Consider the following 15,009-nt stretch of genomic DNA (forward strand, 5'->3'; position numbering starts at 1 on the left):
ATATCACAACAGTCTACCAGCATGGATCAGACCAGGAATGCTGTCCGTAGGCGGGTAAGGAACACTAGTAAGTTCTGTAGGCTTTTTGTGCGCCAGCCCCGTCAAGTAGATAAGTGGAGATGATTTATTTGATACTGTTTCCAAGCATATAACCTGTGTGTGTCTGAGTTTGAATAAAAGGTCGAGTAATATTATGAAAAGAGAATTATTTAATTAATATGTGATCGTAACGACCCGAATTCATGACCTTGGATTTGGAGGTGTTACAGAAATTGTATCAGAGCCAAAGGTTATAAGTCTTGGAAACAGTAAGAGTAAAATGGGCAGACTGAGGATCTAAAAGTTAACAAGAACTCTCATCGAGTTCGTAGTCGGATTACTATGGAGTAGTCGCGACGGTAGTACCCAAGGGGACCTTACCCTTAAGAGTTGAGGCATTGGTTGAGTTATTAACAGTCGATTGAAAAGCCAGCATTAATGGAAGAGAATGAGTTGTAGCACTCAGAGAAAAGAGTGCTAAGAGTTATATGCAAAAGAGAGTCCATTGGTTGAGCTGATAGAGTTTGTTGATGGACTACCAGGAGTTATGTTGAAGTGTTTATGTGAAGTGTTATACGGAAATTGTGGAATCGTTTAAGATCGACAGAATGAGGAAAGGAGAAAATTGTACATGATTTTTATAATGTTGATATAGAAGTGGAGCTAAGTCTCCGGAGAAAGCTGGATGAAAACGATACCCCAATACCATGGGTTGATTGGAAAACCCGAGTCTTGCCACTCATAGCTCTTTATAGAGTATCCTTGAGGAGACATATTAGGAAAGAATCAAGATGCTTAATTCTTTTACTATTAAGGTTATTACGTTACCTGAATTGGTTGAAAGTATTGTTCCGATAATAAGGGTTCAATACATGACGAACATCGATTCTACCAAGAAGGGTATTCGCTATACCATTGAGGAATCTATGTCCTATAAGGAAGATTTTAGCGTGTCCCAAGATGAGAATGCTATGCGATAATACGAAATCATTTCGTCCGTTAAGCCGTTATGGTTCGGCACGGAAAGCGAGAATCGACAGAATAATTTCTGAAAAGTTTCATGCTCCTGCAATCAACGCAGCAAGCTCCGAACTACTGGAGGAGAAGACCAATAAGTCTGACGCAGAATTCCAAGAGTGGGATGTCACTAGGAGCTACGTGTATATTCTCGACAGGATGTCTTCTTTTGTTAATGCATCAAATCAGGTGTGTGGGCACAACGTTGCGAGTAACTAAAGAGGAATGAAGAATGTATTTGTGACAAAGCGAGTTATAAAGCGACTTTAACATAATGAGTAGAGACGTGAATAATGTTATATTGGTGATCTTTTATATTAGCATAACGATGCCACCCCGACATATTGGGAAACTAGAGCAAACCCTGCTGAATTGGTAAACCAAAATAACCAAGAACACGAGGAAGTCGAATATAATGAATTCGACTTAGAGGATTACAATGAAGAAGAAACTATGGATACTAACGAGGGGGAAGGCCAGAGCGGAAACCCCATGGACCAAATTATGAATCTTCTTTGAGAGAATTTAAATTGTCACCCTCAACCTAGGTTGATCATGTTCCAGTTATTAATGTCTTTAAGGCCTTTCAGTTGTTAAAACCCCCAGAAATTTCAAAGGACTGTTAACCTGTTAAGGCCAGAGCTTGGCTGAAAGAAATGGAAAAGAGCTTTGAGATAGTGCCCATAGAAGAGACGCAAAAGACTGTGTTCACCAATTATATGTTGAAAGGAGAAGTAAATTATTAGTGGGAACCTAAAGGAACCCTGGAGACTGATGTGATTATCACATGGGGAAAACTATTTCCCAGGTTTATGGAGGCTCAGATGGAGTTGAAGTTTCTAGAGATTAAGTAAGATAAGATGTCAGTGGCTGGGTACAAAGCCAAATTTATTGAACTGTCGAGATTCGTGCCGGAGTTTTTGAACACGAAAGAGAAAAAGGCAAGGAGATTTCAGCAAGGGCTGAAACAATGGATTCAGGACCGAGTGCCATTACTTGAGATAACAGACTATGTGCAAAAAGGCCTCGATTGTAGAGGCAGAGAGTGAGCAAAGTCAAAAAGAGGAAGAGAGCAACAAGAGGATTTCGGAAGCCAAGGCGGCAGAGCGATAAACAGAAGTTACCGATTAGGACTGAGAGGGGAGCGGTGTCCCAACCCGCAGTGGGTACCAGGTTTAGCAAACCGGTAAGCAAGAGTATCGCCCAGGGAGGTGGTCAATATAAGACTACGTTTCATAACCAGTTTCGGTCACCCTTACCAGATCATAAGTCATGTGGGGAGAAACATCTTGGGGCATGTAATTTGGGAAAAGAGCTACTGAGGTGCTTTAATTGCAACCAACCAGGACATTATTTTAGTAACTGCCCCAACCCAGCTAGGGCGTGATAGCATGTAACCTTTTACTCAATTTGGTTACTGCAAATATTCAGTTTAATTCTGAAGCAACTAAGTATTTTATATCGCGAGATTTTTGGCCAAGTTAAAACTTAATGTGATTCCAACGTGAGAATTATTGCGAATAGAAATAGTGAATCGAGAGGTTGTTCCAATTAATGAGATTCATCTAATCTGCAAGTGGGAACTAGGAGGGGAGGACTTTAAGTTGGACTTAATTCCTTTCAGGCTGAGAGAATTTGGTGTGGTCTTAAAAATGGATTGGTTGTCGAGCAATGGTGCTCAGATTGATTATAAAGGAAAGAAAGTTAAAATTCGAATGCCTAACGGTAAGGAAATTGTGATTAAGGGTCAGCGTCAGACCCACAAATTTTTGAATATTGCTCAAGCGAAGCAATTATTGAGGAAAGATAGCAAAGCGTATTAGCATACATGGCGGGTACCAAGAGAGAAGCCCCGATGTATGTGACATACCAATTGTTAACGAATTTGAGGATGTGTTTTCCAAAGACCTTTCAGGATTATCACCTGACCGAGAGATAGAGTTCGCTATCGAATTAGCATCAAGAATGACATCAGTTTCAAAAAGCCCCATATAGGCTAGCCCCGGTTGAAATGAAAGAATTGACTTCACAGTTGCAAGAACTGTTGAACAAAGGAATGATGAGACCTAATGTGTCACCATGAGGCACACCAATGTTGTTTGTCAAAAAGAAGGATGGCAGTATGCGATTGTACACAGAGTATAGGGAACTGAATAAGCTGACTATTAAGAACATATACCCTCTCTCTAGAATTGACAATTCGTTTGACCAACTTGAAGGAGTGGTACACTTTTCGAAAATCGATCTAAGAACGGGATATCACCAACTGAAGCTTAAAACAGGGGACAAATACCGTATTTCGCACGAGGTATGGACATTATGAGTTCTTGGTGACGTTGTTCGGGCTAAAGAATGCCCTAGTAGCTTTCATGGACTTTGTGAATCGAGTGTTTAAAAAGTATTTGGACGTGTGCGTCATTATTTTTATTGATAATATTTTAGTCTATTCTAAAATGGAAGAAGAACATGCGGAATATCTGAGGATAGTGGTAGAAGCATTGAGAAGAGAAAAGTTGTTTGCCAAATTCTCAAGGTGCGAATTCTGGCAAAATAAAGTTCAGATCTTAGGACAATTGATGAGCAGTGAAGGAGTGTTAGTTGACCCTACCAATGTTGAGGCAGTATTCCAATGAGAAAGAATAACCACACCTACGGAAGTAGGAACTTTTTGAGAATTAACCGGTTTTATGAGAGTTTCGTACAGGATTTCTTTAAGATATCAGGACCTTTGACTAGGCCTACTTGCAAAATGGAAAAGGTTGTGTGGAATGAAAAATGTGAGGAAAGTTTTTAGGAATTGAAAAGGAGTTTGGTAACAGCCCTCGTGCTGGCATTGCCCGATGGAAAGGGTGATTTTGTGATCTATAGTGATGCGTCACATAAAGGATTAGGATGCATGCTCATGCAGCATGGGAAAGTGGTTGCTTATGCCTCACGGCAGCTGAAGGAATATGAAGTAAGATACCCTACTCATGAATTAGAATTAGCAGCAATACTTTTGCTTTGAAAAATTGGAGACAATATCCATACAGAGAAATTTGTGAGATCTACACTGACCATAAGAGCCTTAAGTATATATTTACTCAAAAAGAACTCAACAGGAGACAGAGGAGATGATTAGAGTTAATGAAAGACTATGTCGGTGAGATTTTATATCACCCAGGGAAGGCCAATGTGGTGGCTGATGCCCTTAGTAGTAAAGAGAGACTCAAGATGTTGACAACGCCGGAGGAACTAGTGAGAGAACTCGAGGAGATGGAGATAGAGGTGAAGTCACCAGTAAAGGGACTGATGGACTATTTGAGATCAAATTAGAACCGGAATTGTTAGAAAAGATGGGACATTGTCAGGAAGAGAAGACGAATAAAGAGCGAGAATCTTTGACTGAGAAGAAGTCAAATGTGAGAAAGATGAGAAGGGAATTATGAGGTATGCGAACCGGATTTGGATTCCGAATGTTCGAGAATTAAAAGATGAAATTTTACGCGAATGACATAATTCTAGATATTCAATTCATCCTCGAGGTACCAAGATGTACCGAGATCCAAAGGAATATTATTGATGACCCAACATGAAAAGAGACGTGGCCAATTGGGTCAGTAAGTGTTTGACCTGTTAAAGAGTGAAGGTGGAACATCAGCGACCGAGGGGACTCCTACAACCCTTAGGAATTCCGATGTGAAAGTGGGAACAAAAGCCATGGATTCTGTGTTAGGATTTCCCCGAGCTAAGGCTAACCATGATGCAATATGAGTAATTATATATCGACTGACCAAGTCAGCATACTTTCTTCCAATCAAGAAAACCTACATGGTGGATAAATTAGCAGAGCTATACATCAAGGAAATTGTGATAAGACATGGAGTCTCTGTAGCTATCGTATTTGACAGAGATCCCCGATTCAACTCCAGATTTTTTTGAGGAGCTTTCAGGAATGCTTATGAACCAAACTGAATGTGAGTACTGCATACCATCCCCAAACCGATGGACAAAGTGAGTGAATCATTCAGACATTGGAGTACATGTTGAGAAATTGTGTAATTGATTTTTAAGGATATGGAGATGAACACCTATCTTTGATAGAGTTTGCCTACAGTCATAGTTATCATGCGAGAATAGAAATGCCCCCATATGAGGCGCTGTATGGTCGAAGGTGCCATTCACCCTTGTACTGGGATGAAGTTGGTGAAAGAAAGTTACTAGGTCTCGACTTGGTGTAAAGAATGAGGGACATAGTTAAGTTGATCAGAGGATGCTTAGCGGCAGCCCAAGACCGACAGCGTAAATATGCCGACTTAGCATGAAAAGACAGAGAGTATGAAGTGGGTGACCAGGTATTTTTTTTATTGAAAGTATCACCATGGGAAGGACTGATGAGATTTGGAAAGAAAGGGAAGCTGAGTTCCCGATATATGGGTCCTTTGAGATTTTGTGAAAAATAGAACCGTGGCATACGAATTGGCTTTACCTCCAAACCTTCAACAGTTTCATAGTGTTTTTCATGTAACAATGTTGAGAAAGTATAATGCGGATACCAAGAATGTAGTGAAACATGAGTAAGTACTAGATCTGTCCTACATTGAGCATTCAGTTGAAATCATTGGTTGAAAAGAGCAAGTACTCAGGGACAAGAGTGTCAAGCTATTCAAATTCTTTTTGAGACATCCCAAGGTCGAGGAGTCGACTTGGGAATTAGAGAGCCACCTGCGAGAAAGGTACCCCCGTCTATTTGTGAGTTGATTCCGGGACGGAATCCTTTTAAGGGGGGGATTGTAAGAACCCTGATTTTGGTAATATTTTAAAACTTCTGTGAATAGTAACTTGAGCTGATTAAGTAATACATATAGGGATCATCATAAAATGAATAGTGGAATTTTGAGAATCCGAGATCATATTCTTGTTTATGGAGGAAAATAAGTGAATGTAAAAGCCGACGGAATTCAAAGATTCACGATTATACTACGTGTTTTAGTATCCGTAAAGAATGGCGTACAACCGGGAATATTACGTGAAATAAATAATATATCAAGGTGTTTCTATGGTCAAGAGAAGGAATGGAATTGGTTATAGGATTATAAGCGATAAAATAAATCGCTACGAAATAAATCGTTATACGTGGAAACTATCGGAATGGAACGACGATTGCGTTTACGATAAATAAACGAATGAGAAATTAAATCCCATGCAAGTTGGCCATGCATAACCAAGTCCTAACTAGTAGTTAGGAGTGTAACTAGAAGATTAGAAGTTAACTAGAACAGTTAGTGGAATAGTGTTGAATAGTGATGGGAGACAAATAAGTATACAAGCCATACTTCTCCCTTTTCTCACTTCACCACACAATCAAACCAACCCATACATTTACCAAATTATTGTCAAATCTGCTGCATACATCCCATATATTCATTATACACTCCCACAATTTAGCCACAAAAGAAAAAAAAACCCCCTTTTCCCTCACTTAAAGCTCTCCCATTTTTCATTCCAACAGTTCGGGTTTTCTGAGCAAGGGAGAAAGAAAAATTCATAACTCAAAATATACTCATTCAAATATCATAAAATTTTTACCATAGCTTCTCTATATCATGGGTAAGCTTCTTACCAAATTTCAGCCTCAAATTATTTGTTTTCAATTTTATAAAAATGTTTGAATGAGGTGCTGAAAGGTAACTCCGAAATTCTAACTTGTTTCTTGGTTTTGTTTCTTAAGGATCTAGCCCTTCTAAGTGTTTTCTAAGAAAACCAAGCGTCAATAATCCTAGCAATAACCTTCCTAGTGTCCAAGAAGGTATAACTTTCAACCCTTTAAGGTTTTATGGTTGGATTTAAGAGTTACGTTTGTTGTAGTGTTAAGATCCAAAGGGTTGTGTTTGTCTGAGTTTGTATTGATTATGTTCTTGCTAAAGGCTTGAGATGTTGAGCTGTAATCCATGTATGTGGTACTAGACAGAGAATATAAGGTGTATGTGGATGGATCAAGAGAAGTACTTGTGTTTGTGATGGTTATAGGTAGTGATTGTGTTAAGATCAAGTAGTAGAAATTGAGTTTGGGCATTCTTGCACTTGATCTGTTTTCTGCAGGACATTCGGCCATGAAAATGGTTAAAATTTGAAAACCACTGGCCATTAATAGATAGATATTGTTTTTTAGTTTCTATACATGTGTAGATCATCATGAGGAGAATTACGGTTTAGGAGTTATGGTCGTTTTAGTATAAAACATTTATGCGATTAGCCAACTGCACTTAAGTCCACTTGCATGGAGATTTTCAAGGATATAAAATAATTTCGAGATTCTGTAAAAATTATGAAAAATGGATATGACAGTAGAAAAGACTTTCCAAAAAGAATTTTGAGAAAATATTAATTTTTCGATTTTATAAAAATGTTTTGGTAAAGCAAGCGCAAGCGAGAAACGCATAAAAACCTAGTTTTGACGCGCGTTTTCTCATGTTCGAGCTTAAAACTCGAAATGGACTTTCTAAAGCGAACGATCGATTTCAAAACTCGACCATGTTATAAAGTGAGAATATAAGTGTTGAGAATGTGACGATCGGAGATTCGTTATACTTGTGTAAATGCGAAAGTTGTTTTATAAAAGCGAGACGTTAATCGCGTACTAACTTAGACCGTTGGTTCTTGTTTATAGATCGCCAACCAAACACCAGAGACCATACCACTTCGATTACTCGAGGCAAGTTTTCGAAACCCTATCTCATACTATCCATGCTATATATATACTGTTGTGATATTGATGCCATGATTTACAGTTCAAATATATATGCTTGTCTATGATATCAATGCATACGAATTATGCGATTGTTTACGAAAACAAATTTCGTTTTACACGAGTATGAGAAATTGAAACGTATTTCAAATATAATATATGATAATGGGAGTCGGAGATATTTTAATAACGATTTAATTCCGGAGAGAGCCGGACGCGAAAGATTTCTATTTCGATAAACAAAGTACGTTCGCGTAATATATATATCAAGCGAACGATTGAGATTTTGACTTAAACTTCGAGAAATATTGGTTTATTCATTTAAGGGACACCCTTACTTGATTGATTATTTTATAAAGCGATACTTAAGGGATTATTAAATATCCAGAAAGTATTTAAAAATATACTAAATAGTTTATAAATCATTTCACGTTATTTAATAAAGATTTAACTATTCAAAGAGCAATTATAGGATACCAACTCCTGTTTTGATTATTTGATTAAGGTGTCTCCATTCGTTGGACCTTATACAGAAATATTTTGTATTTAAGGTTTTTTATTAATTCATTAAACCTTAATTAGAAATACTTTGTACTTAAGATTTTATCAAATCATTGAACCATATTCAGAGATATGTTATATATAAGGTTTTTATCAATTCATTGAACCTTATACAAAGATGTTTTATTTATAAGATTTTATCAATTCATTGAATTCCTCTTAAATTATTATGAGAACTTAGATATTTAATATCTTTGGAATTCTAAAAACTTATTTAAAAATAGACATAGTTCCCAAAGGTACTTTCTAAATTATTAAAAACTCTTGAAAGAGATTAATCATTTGAAACGTATCAAAACCTTAGGGAACTTAGTCTAGAAGCATAAGAGTTTTGCTTCCTCGTTCAATAAAGAACAAGTGAGTAATATATGTGTCACCTTACTACAGATAGGGATTTGAAAATGATTTTAAATTCAAAACTCTGACAACTCTTAAAGATTAATTAGGTTAAAAGTGATGAATAAATCATCTTGAGATTTTGAAATAAAATGAGTACGAGTATAAAATGATTTTTAGAAAGAGATGAATACAAGTATCCAGTGGATATACTATTATAGTTGATTTTGAGAATATTATAAATTTGGCAAGCATATAAACTTTCAAAACGCTTTGGAGATACAAAGTATAATTATTGGTTTTATTTATCCTTACATACTTAATTATGGGGATATATACCTTGCTGAGCTATAATGTTCACCCTTGCTTTTATATATCATATCACAACAGACTACCAGCATGGATCAGACCAGGACTACTGTCTGTAGGCGGGTAAGGAACGCTCGTAAGTTCTGTAGGCTTTTTGTGCGCCGGCCCCGTCAGGTAGATAAGTGGAGATGATTTATTTGATACTATTTCCAAGCATATAACCTGTGTGTGTGTGAGTTTGAATAAAAGGTCGAGTAATATTATGAAAAGAGAATTATTTAATTAATAAGTTATCGTAACGACCCGAATTCATGACCTTGGATTTGAGGGTGTTACACCTCAAACTTGAATCGATGCTTGTCCTCAAGCATAAACAAACTCAAAACTACAAAATAAACCTAATGCATGAATGCAACTACGTGAATGCAACTAAATGACAATGCAATCGATCCCCTCAGAATAACAATAACCAAATGAATATGTCGATGCCTCAAAGAATGCAATGACTCAAAATAGAGCTCGAATAAATCCCACAAATCAACTCACAAACGGGAAACGTGCGTGTGTTGGATGCTTAACTGATATACTTTCGATACTAGATCAATAACCATAACTATCTATCATCAAAACAATCACAAGTTTATAAACAGAATAGATGTGAAACGCATAATGACTCACAACACCTCCTTTCTACTAGAGTTATACAAGGATTCATGCTATTATTGATCACATAACATATAACAAAAATGCTTATTTGATCATGCAATGAATGAGGTCCATAAAAGACTATAAAAGCTTTAGGTCACTAGGCACAAAGTCCCCTAGAACTTAATAACTCGAGTATTCAAGAGCTCACTCTTGATCAATTATGCATAAACACATACTTTTTTTCTTTCTTTTTTATAACAATTTCTGAATGAGTGCATTTCGCTCGCTCTCATTCAACTGCTACTAGCCATTTGATGCCTAGCCTTATTCACAACAAGCAATGAAATCCAAGTTTTTCTCTAGATAAAAAAATCAGTGTTTTTACATCATTATGAGAATATCACCAATTCTAAATATAACCAAGTTATTAAATCTCAACAACAAACAAGTATGATCATGATCTAGATCAAAAGTAACCCTATAAGACTTTGTGAAAATATTTGTTTCTGGCATGCAAATCAATTCATTAGGACTTAAACATCCCTTGATTCGTCATCACTACACTCAAATTAACATCAACTTATTAGACAGAAATAGCTCAACCTAAGGAATCATGCTATATGCATGCAAATGCAACTATATGAACTAACATAAAAATATAAACACATATGTCCATATATGAACAATCATGCAAAAATATGAATTAAATACAACTAAACATGCAATATGATTCTATATGAATCTATATGGACACACACAAACTAATCCTTACATTATCACCCCCAAACTTAATATTTTTAATGTCCTCATTGAAGGTAATAATAAGAATTTCAGGCATACCTAGTTAGCGGGAGAATCACCCTCATCAGGTGGAGGATCAGCTGGCCAATCAACCTCAACACCAGTGTCTCGGAAAATAATACCGAGAGCGTGTGTCAAAACTTCAGCAAAATGACAATGAATGTCGTGCATGGCCTCCATACGCCTACTCAATCGCGTGTACTACCCATCACCAATACTAGTTCTATCAACTGCCTGCTCCACATGAGAAGAACCCTCTCTAGGCACTGGAGGATCCGTTCGGCCACCCTGTTAGGTCACACACACTGTAGAAGGGGATTGAATACAGTGTTTACTATAATCAAATCGAATATAAGAACTCAAGTAACAAAAAACAGATTTTATTTAACACAATAAAGTCTGTTACAAAGAACTTTCCTCTCAGTGATGAACAAATTATCACGAAAGCTGCTAGGGTTACAATGAATAATAAACTCGATTATGATAACAAATATAGTGTAAACCCTATGCCTGTGTTTATATACTGCACAGTTACAAGATAATCTTCAAATTGATATCGAATACCATTCTGCTTCCTAATATATATATATATCAATCAGCTATCTTTTCTTCCAAGTATTCTATTCCTCATAGAATTCTTCTCCATGCACATCTCTTCTTATGTTTGTCTCGATCTTCTTTCCTTTCAATCAGCCGCCTTCCTTATCTGAACGTCTCCTTAAGTCCTGATATTATCTCCTGATTAATATCTCCTGATAACTTAAGTTCCGACAACTTAAGTTCTGATATCTTAAGTCCTGACTTCAGTATAAGTACTGATTTCCAATTAAGTACTGATTTGTCCTGTTAAGTAAGATCTGAAAACTAAACACAAATCATATTAGACATGACATCACAAATATATCTAACAATCTCCCCCAACTTTTAAATTAGCATAATATACAAGTTTAACAGATATTTGATGATGTCAAAAACATTAAGTACAAATGCATGAGAATTTGACTAGATAACTACAACTTACAGTCCTTATAGTTTTACCATCCTCAAGGTTTGATATCAGCTTCAGTCTGTATACACTTCAGAATTTAAGTAGTTGTAGATCTTTGACTTGGCTTCAATTTCTGATCTCTTTGATGTCAGGAGTTGTTCTGAGATAGTTCTTCAACAAACATCTCTCAGCATATTCAAGTTCATTGATCATTCTCCTTTTAGCATTCTTCAGTTCAACTGTATCTTCACCAGTTTGAAAAATAGCTGCCTTGAGATCATTTATTTTAGCTTTCCTTATATCCTGATCTAGTCTGATGATATAGGCTTTATCAGACTCAAGATTGAATTCAAGCCCCTTAATACCAGAAAATGTAATGATGATTTTAGCAATATTAGGCTTCATTTCAACAATTTCTCCACTGTGAGATCTATAATTGGGACAGTATGGGCTGTTAGCCTTTACAGAATAAAGCTTCTTTTGTCTCTGAATATTTGACTTTAAACACCCTGCAACATCATCTGTCGATCTGTTTTTCACTTGAAGCAGAAATAGAACATGTTCCAGTTCTTCAAAATAGTTCAATGAAATTGCATTCTCCCTGATCTAGAATACCCTTCCATCTGTCATAAAGTATAACATGATGTCTTCTTTCAAAACAGAATGGTAAACCATTTATATAGATTCAAGTTGATTCAATCTCTCAGGAGTTGCTCCTACACCTGGTTCACTTAAGGAAGTTGGGTCATTGGTAGTATTGTGTACTCTCTTCTATTTAGAACTACCCAATCCTGATTTATCTCTTGCTTCCTTTCCTGTAATAACTCTTGCTTCAAAACCACTTGATTTAGTCTTCAAAGGTTGAGTCTGTTGAGCTTTTGTGAATCCTGGTAGTAGCATCTTTGAAGGTTTAACATGAGCAATGTCAGAGGTTTTCTTTTCCTTATCTTGTGATATGAAGCCAACTTGAGCTATGTTAGAGGTTGCTTGCTTCACTGTCATATCATAATTTACTAAGTCCTGATCTTGAATAATATGAGCTATGTCAGAGGTTGTTTAAATATCCTTTTTCTTCAAAATCAGACTAGCATCTTCATCAGATTTTTCTTTCAGATCCATGACTGGCATATATACCTTTACAGGTTCACCAATTTTTTCTTTGCCCTTGGATCTTGGATCTATCTCCTCTTGTGATTTGGCTTTGGTTGCCTCAGAAATTGTCCTTTCCTTAATCACAATACCCTTAGGTTTTGGAAGTTTCTTTTCAACAACAGAAGCTTTAGATTTGGAGTTGACTTTTTCTGTTTTAAGTCTAGCTTCTTCTTCCTTTAGACTTTCAAAGTCCATTCCAGGATTTTCTTTAAGATATAATCTCTTTGAAATCTCTTCATCAAGTTCTAGATGTTTAGTAGAACTTATCCTTTTACCAGTATCAGAACTTATTCTTCTCCCAGTATCAGAACTTGTTCTTTGACTTGTAATTCCAGCTTTGCCTGATGAAAAACCTTTGCCTTTACCATGACCTTTACCCATTCCAGAGTTTCCCTGGGCATCATTTCCATCATCCTTACCCTTCAGTGATTGAATAGATTTGCATTTGGACTTAATTACTTTCTCCCCCTTTTTGGCATCAGTAGGTAAAAGAAGAGAGACAAGCAATTCCACTGAGCATTGGATCTCATTGAGTTGAGTTTGCTGAGAAGCTTGATTCTTTAGAATTTCATCAATCTGAGCCTGTTGCTTCTCCTGAGTCTTTTCAATATACCCAATTCTGTCAAAGGCTGGCTTGAAAAATCTGTTATTTTCCAATTTTATATTCATATCTTGCTGGATCAAAGATTCTTGAATTTTATTCACCTTGTCATGAGTTATGGAGTGTTGACCTTGAAGGTGCCTAGTACTCATTGCAGTAACTCTCAGCTGTGCCTTGAAATCATCATTTATCAGCATTTCATCAGCTTTGGCAAGGTGCTCAGCAAGAATTTTTCAGAAGGAACAAAACTAACTGTGTTCCATTCCTTAGTCCACTCCTTTCCTCTAGGAGTTTCACTCCAAGGTACTGGTGCATCCCCTCTAACAAACTTCTTGACTAAATTCGCTTTGCATGGAGCTTGTTGAGGTGTATGTCCAGATGGACCAGCTGCATCAGCATCTACATTTGTATCAGCTTCACCAGTAAGTTCAGCATTATCAACATCAGAACTTACAGAGCCTGTAACATCAGCATCCTCTGATAAAATATCAGTAAGTGAGGCTATAGAGGCTTCAACATCATCCTCTAAGTGCTGATCTGTAACTAAGTTCTGATCAACAGCCAAATCTTGATTCCCACCTAAAATCTGATTTACATCATCCAGATTCAAAATTGGTTTGGTTGGAATATCTTCAGTGAAATCAGCATCTTGAATTGGTGTTGTTGGTGGAGTGAGTTGAGTTGGTGGAGCTTCCAAGTACAGAACCTCAGGCACAATCAAGTTATGAATATCAATTTCAGCACTTGTACCTAGGTCTTCGGTATATACTTGATCAATTATTTGAGATATAGGAGGTGTAGACACTGTCTCTGGAATATGCTCTTGCTCTTGAATAGGAGACTTTTGAGCTGATTAAGTAGTAGGAAGTAATTTAATTACATAGGTTCTGTTGGGATCAGAGATTCCTGACCCCCTTCCTTAACTGCTTCTTCCAGAGTGTCTTCAGAGTGTGATGATACACTTACAGCCCTCCTGACTCTTTGCTTTTTAAGTCTCTTTGCAGAATTAGAGACTTTGGGAGCTTCATCATCAGTATTTAGTTTTCTAAGCCTTTTGAGGGGCCTAGAACTCCCAGTTTCAGTATCTTTCTGAGAAGAAATCTTCTCGGCTTCTATAACAACCGGTTCTGATATTGGAACCTGTTTCTCATTATCTGACTCATCTCTTAGAACAATTCTCCTTCTCTTCCGTTGAGACTGAGGTACTAACTTAGTCCTCTTAGGTTTGGAAGATGAAGGTTTCACTGGATGTGCTGATGGTTGAGATTGAGATGACCGTGATGGTTTGAAATATGTCCTGATAGATGGTTGAGTTGGTTGAGGTTGAGAAGTTTGAGGTTGGTGAGAGATGGTAGGTTCTGATGGCTGTTGAGTTGGCTATGATATGTTGGTGGGTTGAACATCAGGGTAAACAGATATGTCTATTTGTGGATCAGCATTTACCAAGATCTGTTTTACGAACTGAGGAATCTGTAAGGGTCTCTGCACTTGTTTCTTAATGTCAGCATTTAACAAATCATTAAAAGCCTTTTTGCAAGCTTAAAGGGTGGAATTAAATTACTGGTAGGTTGGGGTTCATCAGCACAACAGAAAGTATATATAAGCTGACAGAATCTAGCAAAGTATACTACATTTCTATCCTCTGTCGTCCTATCCCTTATTGAACCTAGCACAGCACTTGCAAAATCAAAATGAGTTTAATGAATAAGGGCATACCCGATTTGCTGACTCATGATGGGAATATCATCAAAGTTGAAGCATTTATTGGTGAATGCCTTAGTGATACAATCAAAGAAAAAGCTCCATTCCTTTCTGATATTTGCTCTTTTC

Source organism: Apium graveolens, chromosome 4 (genome assembly GCF_009905375.1).
Source record: "Apium graveolens cultivar Ventura chromosome 4, ASM990537v1, whole genome shotgun sequence".
Classification (NCBI taxonomy): Eukaryota; Viridiplantae; Streptophyta; class Magnoliopsida; order Apiales; family Apiaceae; genus Apium; species Apium graveolens.